General features: G+C 39.1%; 1 protein-coding gene across 1 annotated transcript in view; it reads right to left on the bottom strand.

Moving 5' to 3' along the window:
- The window catches only part of FBN2 (fibrillin 2), a 229,160-nt gene that overhangs the window by 197,686 nt on the left and 19,203 nt on the right, over window positions 1-12,271 (bottom strand). The window lies entirely within an intron of this gene.

Here is a 12,271-nt window from a genome sequence, read left to right as displayed (position 1 = left end):
GTGCTGAGGGGTGAGGATGGAGGACGTGACATAGATCCTTGTTGTTTTTATTTAATTTATCTATATTTAATAGGTCTTCTTGGGTAAGTGTGTCTTTGCGCTGTGTTCATAAGACACTTCAAAATCAGGAACAAAGTTTTTGTGATAAAAGGGAACCTGCTGCAAGCCATGGACAAAACCTGCTACATCCTACTTAACAGGGAAAACTGGTTCCTTTCTTCCTCCTTAATGTGAGGAGTGAGATGAAAGTGCCTGTTCTTGTCATTTCTGTTCAGCATCGTAGCGGAGGTTCTAGGGAGAGCAATCAGGCAAGAGAAGAAAATAAAAGGCATGTGTATTAGAAAGAAAGAAAGGAGGACTTCCCTGGAGGTACAGTGGAAGGGAATCAGCCTGCCAGTGCTGGAGACATGGGGTCAAACGCTGGTCCAAGAAGACTGCACACGCCGTGGAGCAACGAAGCCCGTGTGCTGCAACTACTGAAGCCTGGGCGCTCCAGAGTCTGTGCTCTGCAACGAGAAGCCTACACCGCAACCAGAGCCGCCCTCGCTCTCTGCAACCAGAGTCGCCCTCGCTCCCTGCAACCAGAGTCGCCCTCGCTCTCTGCAAGGAGAAGCCCACACCACAACCAGAGTCGCCCTCGCTCTCTGCAACCAGGGTCGCCCTAGCTCTCTGCAACTAGAGACACCCTCGCTCTCTGCAACTAGAGCCGCCCTCGCTCTCTGCAACTACAGAAAAGCCCACATGCAGCAACGAAGACCCTGTGCAACCAAAAATAAAATGAATTTTAAAAAAGAATACATACAAAATCACTCAGTCATGTCTGACTCTTTGTGATCCCAGGGACTAACAGTCCATGGAATTCTCTAGGCCAGAATACTGGAGTGGGTAGCCTTTCCCTTCTCCAGGAGATCTTCTCAACCCAGGGAGTGAACCCAGGTCTCCTGCATTTCAGGCAGATTATTTACCAGTTGAGCCATAAGGAAAGGCCTATCCACTAAAAAAGAAGTAACTAATTAACAAGTCCTTTAAGGTTGCAAAACACAAGATCAATACACAAAAGTTAGTTATATCTCTACATGCCAGCAGTGAACAATGAAAAAGTGAAATTAAATTCAATTACATAGTGTCAGAGAAAAAAATACTTAGGAACAATTTTAACAAAATTTGACTCAGGAAATACAAAAACCATATTCTCAAAATACAAAGCACTGTTAAAAAAGATATAAAATAAAAAGATATTCTATAAAAGGAAGAAGAAAAAAGAACAAATTAAACAATTATCTTCATATTTTGGGCTACCCTTTCCTAAATGTATTCCCCAATGAGGGTACAGTAGGAAAGGAGAATCCTTGCTTTGATTTATGCTGATTAACAGCTTGATGGGCAGGATTTCCTGGGCAGTCTGATGTCAGCACCTACAATGCCGAACGCCAGGCATGAAAACTTAACATATGACACGCGTACGTGTGTTACAGATGAACACACTCGAGAAATTCCAGATACTCAGAGATTTGTAAGCCAGATTTCCTTGGACTGCTATGAATTGTGAGTGGAATTTCCTAGATTTGCTTTGGCAGACACCATAAATCTAATCCAAAATGAACGAGGAATAAAGTACAGGGTCAGAGAGTTCACTCCCAACTTCTCAGAAATGCCCTGAGTCAGGAACTACTGTGCTTACGAGTTAAGTAACTACCATATTCAAGGTTTTGCTTGCGTCATCCTAGCAAGGAGTAAGAGAGCTGTTACATACAGAGCTACTCTACACTGGACAAGGAGACTGTAGTACCTAGGCAGGGTAATTCACAGTACAGTAATCTAGAACTCTACATTTATCATCACAAGTTTTTTCCAGAAAGAGGTACGTTTTCTAGTTCATTATTGTGTCTTTGGGCTAGCAAACAGGGTTACAGCTATATTTCAAGATCTTTTGTAATGTGATATTTAATAAAATAAGTAACACAGAATCTCCTAATAGCTTTTAATTGAATGATTAGATGGATTTCTTTCATAACTCTAGTAATTAAATACTAGAAAACATTTTTAGACATTTTTACCAAGCGATGTGCTTCCCTGGTGGCTCAGAGGTAAAGAATCTGCCTGTCAATGCTGGAGATACAGGTTCGATCCCTGGGCCAGGACGATCCCCTGGAGAAGGGAATGGCACCCCACTCCAGTATTCTCGCCTGGGAAATCCCATGGACAGAGGTGCCTGATGGGCTACAGTCCATGGGGTCTCAAAAGAGTTCAACATGACTTACTGACTAAAACAAACCAAGCAATGTACCAAGTTCTTTATTTATCAGGCTATCTTTTGTGAATTAATCCAAATTCAGAGCCCCTTACTCCTAGATCAATCTATCTCTTCCCAGTATTCATTGGCACCAAATTGGCCACGCAGCTCACATTCAAGGAGGAGGATAAGGCTTGAGAAAGTCCTGTGAGGAAGGGAAAGCCAAAGGAAGGGAGTTCTCTCAGAGGGAAGCTGGAGAAGCAAAGCCTGAGAAGCCCAGAGCGGGCACGGGGTGTCAGGTACAGCAACAGGAAGGCCAAGGGCACAGCACATCTGAGGAGGAAGTCACCTCAGAAACCCACCCCAATTGGAAGAGAACCAAATGGTTCCTGCATGTCCCCATAAGGACTGTGAGACTGCCAGAGGGTTTGGCCAGGATGTTTGCAAAATACTACACTCCTATTCATACCTAACAGATAAGCAAAAACCCTTTAAAAACATGACGCCACAGAGTTGTGAGTGTAACTGGGATTCCCCAAAGTCCTTTCCTCACCCCCTCAGCCCCTTAGCCATCACCTGCTCAGCGGCTCTTTGATCTTGTCTGGTTCCGGCGCTAGGTTTTTTCCTCAATCGCCCCGGGCCTGAAAAATGCTGCTTGATATTCTCTGGCCTCCATCAAGCCCTCAAAACTGTCTGATCATCAAACAGCTTTTCAGATACCACCTCCTTCACAAATCATTCCTGAAACAATTACAAGAGATCAAGTTCCTTTGCTCCCATACAAATACAAAGGCATAAACTATACTTTTTAGTTTTGCAGAGTCATATGCAAAAGAAGGTACATAATTCTGCAGTCAGAAATACTTATAAATGTCAGCAATTATTTTTTAAAAGTATCATAAAGTAATACAAAAATTTTATGATGTTGTGTCTCTGTATATCTCACTATAATCTAAACTACTAAAATCTCACTATGATCTCCAAAACGATAAAATGTTATTGTTGAATAAGCTACAGAGTTTAAGCAAGATATGCTGTCAAAAGATTGCTTCAAGCAACTGAGATTTTCCTTTTAAAAAGGCCTAGATAATGCTTTCCATTTTCTACTTATGATTTCTAAGGTATATTGGATTTATTTCTTAGTTTACCACATAGTAACCAAACCATGATTTGAAACCATTATAAACATTGTTGACTCAATCTTGCCCCCTACAGGGAATGTTAACTTTTTATTGAAGTCATGGGGATTTAAAAATTTGCGATATGGAGAAAACTCAAAGATAAAATTGACTCTTTTCAAATCCAATTTTTCCACCTCAGAGAGAGGCAAAGTCTATTCTAATAATGTTAAAACATCATAAATCTGTTCAAAATGACCCAACAGTAAATTTTATTTAGAATGGCTTCATCCGGGGTTCTAAATGCCAAAATTAAATCACTGATAAAATCCTGAAGATACTCCAATAAATGATTTCTCAGACTTGTCCAATTATAAGAATATTCTGGGATATTTTGTAACAGTCTCATGTAAGACTAGCATTTCACAAACTTCGTTTTACAGTGGAATTACTTTGGGGGCTTTAAGAATTAAATGCCAATGCTCAGGTATGGGTACCACTGCTCAAGATTCTTGTTTAATCAGTCTGGATGAAGCTTCCTGGAAATGATAATATACAAGCATGGCTGAAATTCATTGTATCTGGAACACTCAATTTGGGCATCTAGGTTATAGGAATAAAAATCAGTATTTTGGACCAAAAAACCCAGGTGATTCTTACGACCAAAGACAGGTAAACAGTGATCTAGCCCAGTGACCTTATTTTTCAAACAAGAGATTACTTATGAACTGACCTGCTCTAGTGGCTCAGTTGGTAAAGAATCTGAATGTAATGCAGGAGACACAGGTTCGATCCCTGAGTCTGGAAGATCCCCTGGAGAAGGAAATGGTAGCCCACTCCAGTATTCTTGCCTGGGAAATCCCATGGACAAAGGAACCTGGTGGGCTACAATCCATGGGGTCACAACAGTTGGACACGACTTAGCAACTGATCTACCACCACCACCTGCTGCTGCTGCTGCTGCTAAGTTGCTTCAGTCGTGTCTGACTCTGTGTAACCCCACAGACGGCAGCCCACCAGGCTCCTCTGTCCCTGGGATTCTCCAGGCAAGAACACTGGAGTGGGTCGCCATTTCCTTCTCCAATGCATGAAAGTGGAAAGTGAAAGTGAAGTCGCTTAGTCATGTCCGACTCTTAGCGACTCCATGGACCACAGCCTACCAGGCTCCTCCATCCATGGGATTTTCCAGGCAAGAGTACTGGAGTGGGTTAACACTGCCTTCCTAGAGCGTACTTAATATGTCAAATTCTAATTAAAATTTCCCTGTGACATTGAGAACTTAATTTTTCTTAAGACAAAAACAATATTCAAAATTTGGAATGTGCCTTGTATGCTATTTCTAAGTCAGAGGAAGATATTCACAAACATTCAGCTTTGCCCATATGGAAGAATTTTGCATGCATTAAACCATGACATTAAGTATGGTCATGGGAAACATAGTTTTTCATCCACAGAAGATGAGGCACCCATAGAACCAGTGTTTCTTGGTACCATAATGTGCACTTAATAAACCACCACAATCTTACTTGTAAATGTCAACTTGTAAATATCACAAATCATAGCATCTTCCATGACGAATGCCTATACCTGGCTTTCTGTGTGACTAGATTGATTTCAGGTCAAAATGTGGTATCAACTTCCTGGAAAACACAGGAGATTGAAACCATATCACAGAAATTCCCTTTCCCACAACAAACCTGAACAGCAACAAAAAAATGTAAATGCTAACAACAACAACAACAAAAACTCACTCTTAGCATCTAAAGTAGGAAACAGTTACAAACTCCTGCCATAGTATTTGAAAATGGCAGCAAGGTATCTGCTCCGCAAATAATACAGAAAATAAGAATGATTCATCAGTATCCTGGGAAGTCTCACTAATTCTCCCTGGGGAGCTAATATGAGTTCAGCTTAGGGGGAAATCAGGGAAAATTTGAAAGAATGAAAGTCCCAACTTACCAACATAATATCTCATCAGAAAGCAGAAAAACAGAGAGGAATAGCCACCATGATCTCTACCAGATGGGAGGAAACCAGACAGTGAAGACAGGATGCTCCTTGCCACACAGGGTAATTATCCCCAGTACTCAACAGGAGAAGGGGAGACCCAGGGACTATAAGGAAAAAAGATTCTCAGGGACCAGGAGGCTGACCTGAAGCCCCTTATGATGACAATGGGGAAGAGAAACTACTGCTGGAGAATAATTGGGGCACAGGGGAGAAATCAGTACCAAGCACGACTCTGAAATCAAAGGTGTGCCAGGGACTGTAGCTGAAGTGGGTAGAATCACCCAAGTTTCAGGGATATCCTCTTTGAACCGAGAATAATCCTCAGACCATACAGAGTGATCCAGGCACACACCATACGAAGAATAGCCTGAGAAAGTACAGAGCACAGATCCTTTCCCTGCAGCTGCCCAAACCCCAGCTGAGATCTTCCGCTCCTCTTCTGGGCTCAGAACACCAAGTACTTAAATCTCTGGCTCTCAAACAGGAGCAAACAGGAAGACAACTCTTAGGTAATTTAGGAAGGGAGAAAAGGAAAATTCACTTTTACCAAATTGGTGCAAATAGAAGTTCTGGACAGAGCTGCCCATTTTAAGCAAACATAAGACAAAAAGAAATTGGACAGAACCTACCTAATATATTATCTTTTTTTTTTTTAAGGCACAGAGCAGATTAAGAATACAAGAATGCTCCACTATAGGAAGAAAGAATAATCAAGGAAATGGAAAATAATTATGCATCATTAGTATAATGTTTTCAGGGCCTTTTAGGAAATGCCCCTTTATCACACTGAGGAAGATCTTTTATTCTCCAGTTTGTTGACAGTTTCAGGAATGGATTTTGTCAAATGTTCTTCCTGCATCGATCTGGATAATCATGTGATCTTTAAAATTTGCTAATACGGTGAGTTACACTGACTTTTTATTCTGGGATTAATATGGGGGCTTCCCTGATGGCTTAGCAGGTAAAGAATCCAACTGCAATGCAGGACACACAGGAGATACAAGTTCAGTCCCTGGGTCTGGAAGATTCCCTGGAGTAAGAAGTGGCAACCACACCAGGATTCTTGCCTGGAGAATTCCATGGACAGAGGAGCCTGGCCGGCTACAGGGCATGGAGTCACAAAGAGTCGGACACAACTGAGCAACTGAGCACAAATATGCTGGGATACCATACACTCTTTCAAGATACTGTTGGTGTGTTTTGCTAAAATTGGGACATTTTGCCTCAAGAAAAATATTTGTATGCCGTTTTCTTTTTCTTGCAATGCCATACCATTTTCCGGCTTTGGTCTCAAGGTAATTTGGCTTCCTAGAATGAACTGCTAAGTTTTAACTCCTGTATCTTTTCTAGAAAAACCTGCCTTTAGGATTGACATTATTTCTTTCTTAAATGTTCAGTAGAATTGACCAATGAAGTTGAGTCAGGAGTTTTATGAGAAGGTTTTTAACTACATATTCGATTTCTTTAATTGGTACAGGGATAGCTGTGCTATTTTTTCTCATGGGAACTTTGTTGATTTACATCTTTCAAAAAATTGTCCACTTCATTTTTATTAGCCTGAAGTTGTTCATGGTATTGCCTCATTGTTCACTCATTACTAAAATCTGTATTGATGTTACCTCTCATATTCTTTATATTGATAATTTGTGTCTTTGTTTTTTTCCTTGTTAGTGTAGACAGTGGCCTCTCAACTTTATTGATTTTTTTCACTGAACCAGCTTTTGGTTTCAGTGATTTTCTCACTTTTTTCTTTTTCCCTACCTCATTTGCTTTTACTCTGACCTTTATTATTTTTTTTCCTCTGCTTACCTTTGGTTTAATTTGTTATTTTTTATAATTTTTTAATGAAGAAGTTGAGACCACTGATTTAAGACCTCTCCTTCTTCTAATGTAGACCTTTAGAACTATACAATTCCCTCTAAATATTTCTCCAGTGGCATCTCATAAAATTTTATATTGTTTTCATTTTTATTCAATTCAAAATGCTTTCTAATTTCCCCTTTGATTTCTTCTTCAATCCATGGATACTAGAAATGGGTTTACACAGCTTCTGAATGTTTGGGTATTTTCCAGAGATCTTTCTGTTATTGCTTTCTGATTTAATTTCTGCGGTGAATTGAGAAGACACTTTGAATATACTTTAAGAATCTGTTAGGCTATGCCTGGGTTCTTTCTGCCCACAGCACAGCCTGGAAAAAAACTCTCTTGAGCAGCAAGCTTGGAAAATCTAGCAGAGTCCTTCTTTCAAGGATCACTTTCTGTTGTTACCTGAGATCCAGTATCTTGAAACCCATTGTTTCATATATTTTACTCTATTTTCCAATTCTTCTCAGGCAGGAGGGTGATTCTGAATCCTGTCAGTCCATCTTTGCTGGAAATAGAAGTCTCAAATTTGTTTTAAGTATTATGAGTTTTGAATGAACATTTTAGCAAATCACACACATAAAGAAATTCTGGGTACAAACATTCAGAGGTATAATCAAAAAGGTACATGTCAAAAAGATTCACCTAGGCCAAAAGAACATAAAATAACAAGCCATCTCTTTCATTCAGTTGGAATCGTGTACCTATCATTCTCATGAATTGATACATTTCTTCTGTAATTCTGTGTTTCACTTGAAATAAAGTTGTGACTAAGTGTGTGAGTTGTGATGGTATACCACTGTGTTCAAATCCGACTTTCTCCAATTGATTTTCTGAATGAATTTCAGCAAACTGTTTTACCTCCTTGTGCCTCAGTTTTCGCTTATGTTTAAAAATATCTTTGCGCTGGTGTAAGTATTAATTCCTCTAAAGAACTTATCATAATCCCCAATGTTACATAATTTTCCATTTCAAACTAATGCTGATTTAACTTATTCAGATATAAACCATAATCCGATTGAACAGACTATGCAAAGGTGACAGATTCATAGCTATTATCCAACTGACATGCAAGCAATGAGCTCTACTGAACGATGTCTCTGCCTTCAGCCTCTCGAACTTCCATTTCTTTTTGTTTGCCACTTCAGGTTGACCTTTACAGAGCACTTCTTTTAAATTTAGAAGTCCTTCATAATCCTCTCCCCTGAAGAGAGGGCAGCCTCTTGACTTTGGTATTCCAGACTTCACACATTAAGGTTCACGCCTATTTTTCCAGCCTCATCTTCTCCTCATCCCTTTCGCCAGGGTCTTAGAGCCATACTGAAACGTAAGCATCCATGGACATTCAAAGACCTCTGCTACGTCTGTGCTTTTTTTCATCCTCTTTCTTCTATGGGGAACCGCTGTGTTTATGTAATCACACATACAGTCTGCCTTTTATATACTGCACTATATGGAGCAGAGGAAACACAAAGGCTACTTAAGATAAAAAGCTTTGCTCTCAAAAAGCTCACAGCTAAGCAAGCAAGCGGGCACAACCCAAAGATGAAGGGAGCTAGTCTAAAGGAATGGGACATACAGCAGGTCTACTCAAAAGAAGAGCAGGCCTAATTATTCCAAGAAAAGTAAGGCAAGGCAGGGAGGCAGGTCAAAGAAAGCTTCACAGAAACACTGTTTCCTGGACCATCTGAAGACCCTCTGACCTATTCCTATTAGATTTAGCAATGTACAAGCCCACTGATTACAAGTACCTCGAGTGAAATAAACTCTACTATACATTAGTTACACTGTGAAATGCTTGGAACAAGACCTCGTGCATAGGGAAGGCCGAAACTAAGACTACAGAGACCAGTACAACAGTAACTACTAGTAGTAACACGGGTATTTACAGTAGCGGTACTTCAAAACAAGATGAGCAGGGTCTGAAAATTCAACTGCCTAGCATGCAAGGCCTGGAGGAGAGCATGGCAACCTACTCCAGTATTCTTGCCTGGAGAATCCCCATGGACAGAGGAGCCTGGCGGGCTACAGTCCACGGGGTCGCAGAGAGTCGGACATGACTGAGTGACTAAGCACAGCCCAGCACAGCACAGCATGCAAGGCAGTGATGACAATATATGATATTTTTCATTTGATATGTATTATTAGAAAAAAATCCACTCAAAAATTCAGCCAGTGAAACTTAACACTGTCCATAACTGATGTACTCTGATCTGAGACATTCCTAGTAATGCTGGAACAATCTCCCTCATCCATAAAGACTATTTTGTCTAGGACAGCATATCATATCTTGGCTTTATTTCTCATAATTATAGCTTATTATTTATTAAGCCCTTACTCTATGCCAGACACTGGCTAGGCACTTTATCTTTCACTTAATTCTCATCCCAGGAATGTGAGCCACTCTTAAAATATGCTGCTTATTCTGAGTCCTTACTCTTTCAATAAAAACAGCATTAAACTTTATTTGCTTAAATTCCTTTATTCCATATTTGCAATTCCATTTTTAATACTGAATGGTTATCTTTTTGATAACTAGGGGGTTCATTTAAAAGAGACTAGCATCAATAATTATCATTTATTGGATACCAGGAATTATATTATTAAGTCTTAAAAATAATTCAAGGTTGAAAGAGGAGACACTTATTACATATGCAGAAACACAGATCAGAGAGGGCGATCACATCCACAAGGTCACACAGGCCTTAATATTAAGGTTCTATTTTGGCTATACACTGTGTTCCTAAAATACAGTCACTCAATAGATGTCTACCATGTGTTACACACTCTGCCTATTAGGTAGTAGAAGCTTAACATAGTATTGCTTTTAATTTTCCCAACAACTCTATGAGGTAACTGCAGGTCCACAATCCTTTATTTGAACCCCTTGGAAACAGGTGTTATTTAAGAACTTTTAGTATTTGAAATTTTTAAAAAATATATGATGATACAACATAACGCCCTCTCCCCACACATGCACATTTCTTGCTTTTGGCTAACTCCTATGCATTCAACCTTTCACTATATGTCACTCATATGTGTGTCTGTCTGTGTGTGTGTGGCGGCTTCACCTAGTTTTCATACTAGAACCATAATGTCTCTGGTCTTGATGGTGAAATAGGAAAATATTTATGAAGTTACACAAATATGAAATATTTGAATATTTTTATTTTGTACTGCAGGTTCCTCTGCCTCTAGGTAAATACAGTGATAAACATATAAGGGCACTTAGAGATGGAATAAATGAAAATACTCACTGATTTAACTCAAAGGAATTTTATAAATAAAGCATCAAGGACTAACAGGCTGCCAGCACAGTCAATCTAACTGCATAGATGGAAAGAGCACAGGCTTCAAGTGGACAGGGAGAAGCGGAAGGCCTGGCCTCTCCCAGATCAGATCAGTCAAGGAGCTGATCTTCTCCCAAACTCAGAGCCACTCTTTGTACAGCCTGGCACCTCCACTCTGAGTTTTAGCTCTCCATTACCCTGTGCTACCATTCTCGGTTCTATTCTTCTTTTCCTTCCACTTTCCACTGCCTGCTTTTTTTTTCCCTTCCTCATTTTCCTTCTCTTGTGTTCTTAGTGGCATTCAAGATAAGGATGTCATCTGAGCTACTGCCAAGAAGTTAAGTTCCCACAGATCTTCTGGTATTTCTCTGATGCCCATGTAAGGCTACGTTTAGCTTAGTGAGTACAAGGTTATAAAACGTTCAGGAGTGCAGAACTGTGTGTGTGTGTGTGAGCGTGTGTGAGCGCAGGAGCATTTGAGTTTGACTTTTGCAATTGGTAATGTTCTCCCCCTGTTCCTTGCAATCTCATTCTCACTAAATCCTCTGAGCCTAAGAAAGAGGGAGACCTCTTATTTCTATAAAACAACATCAGTTCAGTAACTGTGATAACTGGTATTAATTATGGAATTTAAATAACCTTATTCAGCATGCAATTCCATCATGCTATATAGCATAATATCAACATGAGCGTTAGTCTGATACTGTTTTTTTCCCATTATAATGGATTGGAGTTTTTTCTCATTCAGATTAACTGCAAGAAGACTTCCGTAATTCTCCTTTAATCAGAAACCATTTCTGAGCTCTCTCACATAAATTTGTTCCTACTCCTATTATAGTATTTTCTATGTCACATTTTACTTTAATATTTAAATAAATGATTAGGCTTATTCTTTAAATAGATAATTTGCTCCTCATAACAGGGAATATGTATTATTTGTATTTGTAACTTAAGCTTCAAGTACTTTGCCTAATACTTAATAAATACTCAATATGTGATAAATATTTACAAATAAATTTAGTTACCCTCCTGTACATCCTAACTTGTAGTTTAAAAAGGGAAAAATTCCCAAAGCACTAGGAAAAAACTATAGATATCTGTAAGATTTGGAAATGGGGAAGACTTTTTAAACATAAGGAATAAATCATAAAAAGTCTTTTTAGAAGGAAATGAACAGAACATACGAAAAGGTTTAAGTTTTCACATATTCAATGACCCAGCAATTACATTTCTAGGATATGTTCTAAGACTAAAATCAAAGATAAATACTTACCCACATAGATTTTTATCACAGCTTTGGTAACATACAAACCAACCAACCAACAAAATGAAAAGAAAACTTGAAAATAACCTTAAATGTTAAACATTAATTAATAAGAAATATAACTACAGTAAGCAGCTATATCACCATAACTGAGTTTAAGGTCTGAAATCAAATTGAGATCCTCCTTCCATTCTAATATCCCCAATGCTACCAGAAGTTTGAGGTAGGCAAAATATCCTCATCTGAGATAGAGAAAATAACTTTACAAATATCATATGGTTGTTTAGAATGCAGAAACCTAGCTCTCATTATTACAATGTGCAGTGTAACTATTACAATTCATATCTAATATAATGCAGTTCATAACCTGAAAGGAGAAGCAGGATATAAGCACATTCATGTTATAGAACATGGGATATTCTTACAGTCGATTCCAGTAAGAGTGGAAAGATCCCACTCTTTGTAAGCGATATATGTGAAGTAAAATAAAGGA

The sequence above is a fragment of the Ovis aries genome, chromosome 5 (assembly GCF_016772045.2).
Source record: "Ovis aries strain OAR_USU_Benz2616 breed Rambouillet chromosome 5, ARS-UI_Ramb_v3.0, whole genome shotgun sequence".
Classification (NCBI taxonomy): Eukaryota; Metazoa; Chordata; class Mammalia; order Artiodactyla; family Bovidae; genus Ovis; species Ovis aries.
Note: the sequence above shows the minus strand (reverse complement) of the source record. Positions and strands in the feature narration are given on the sequence as shown.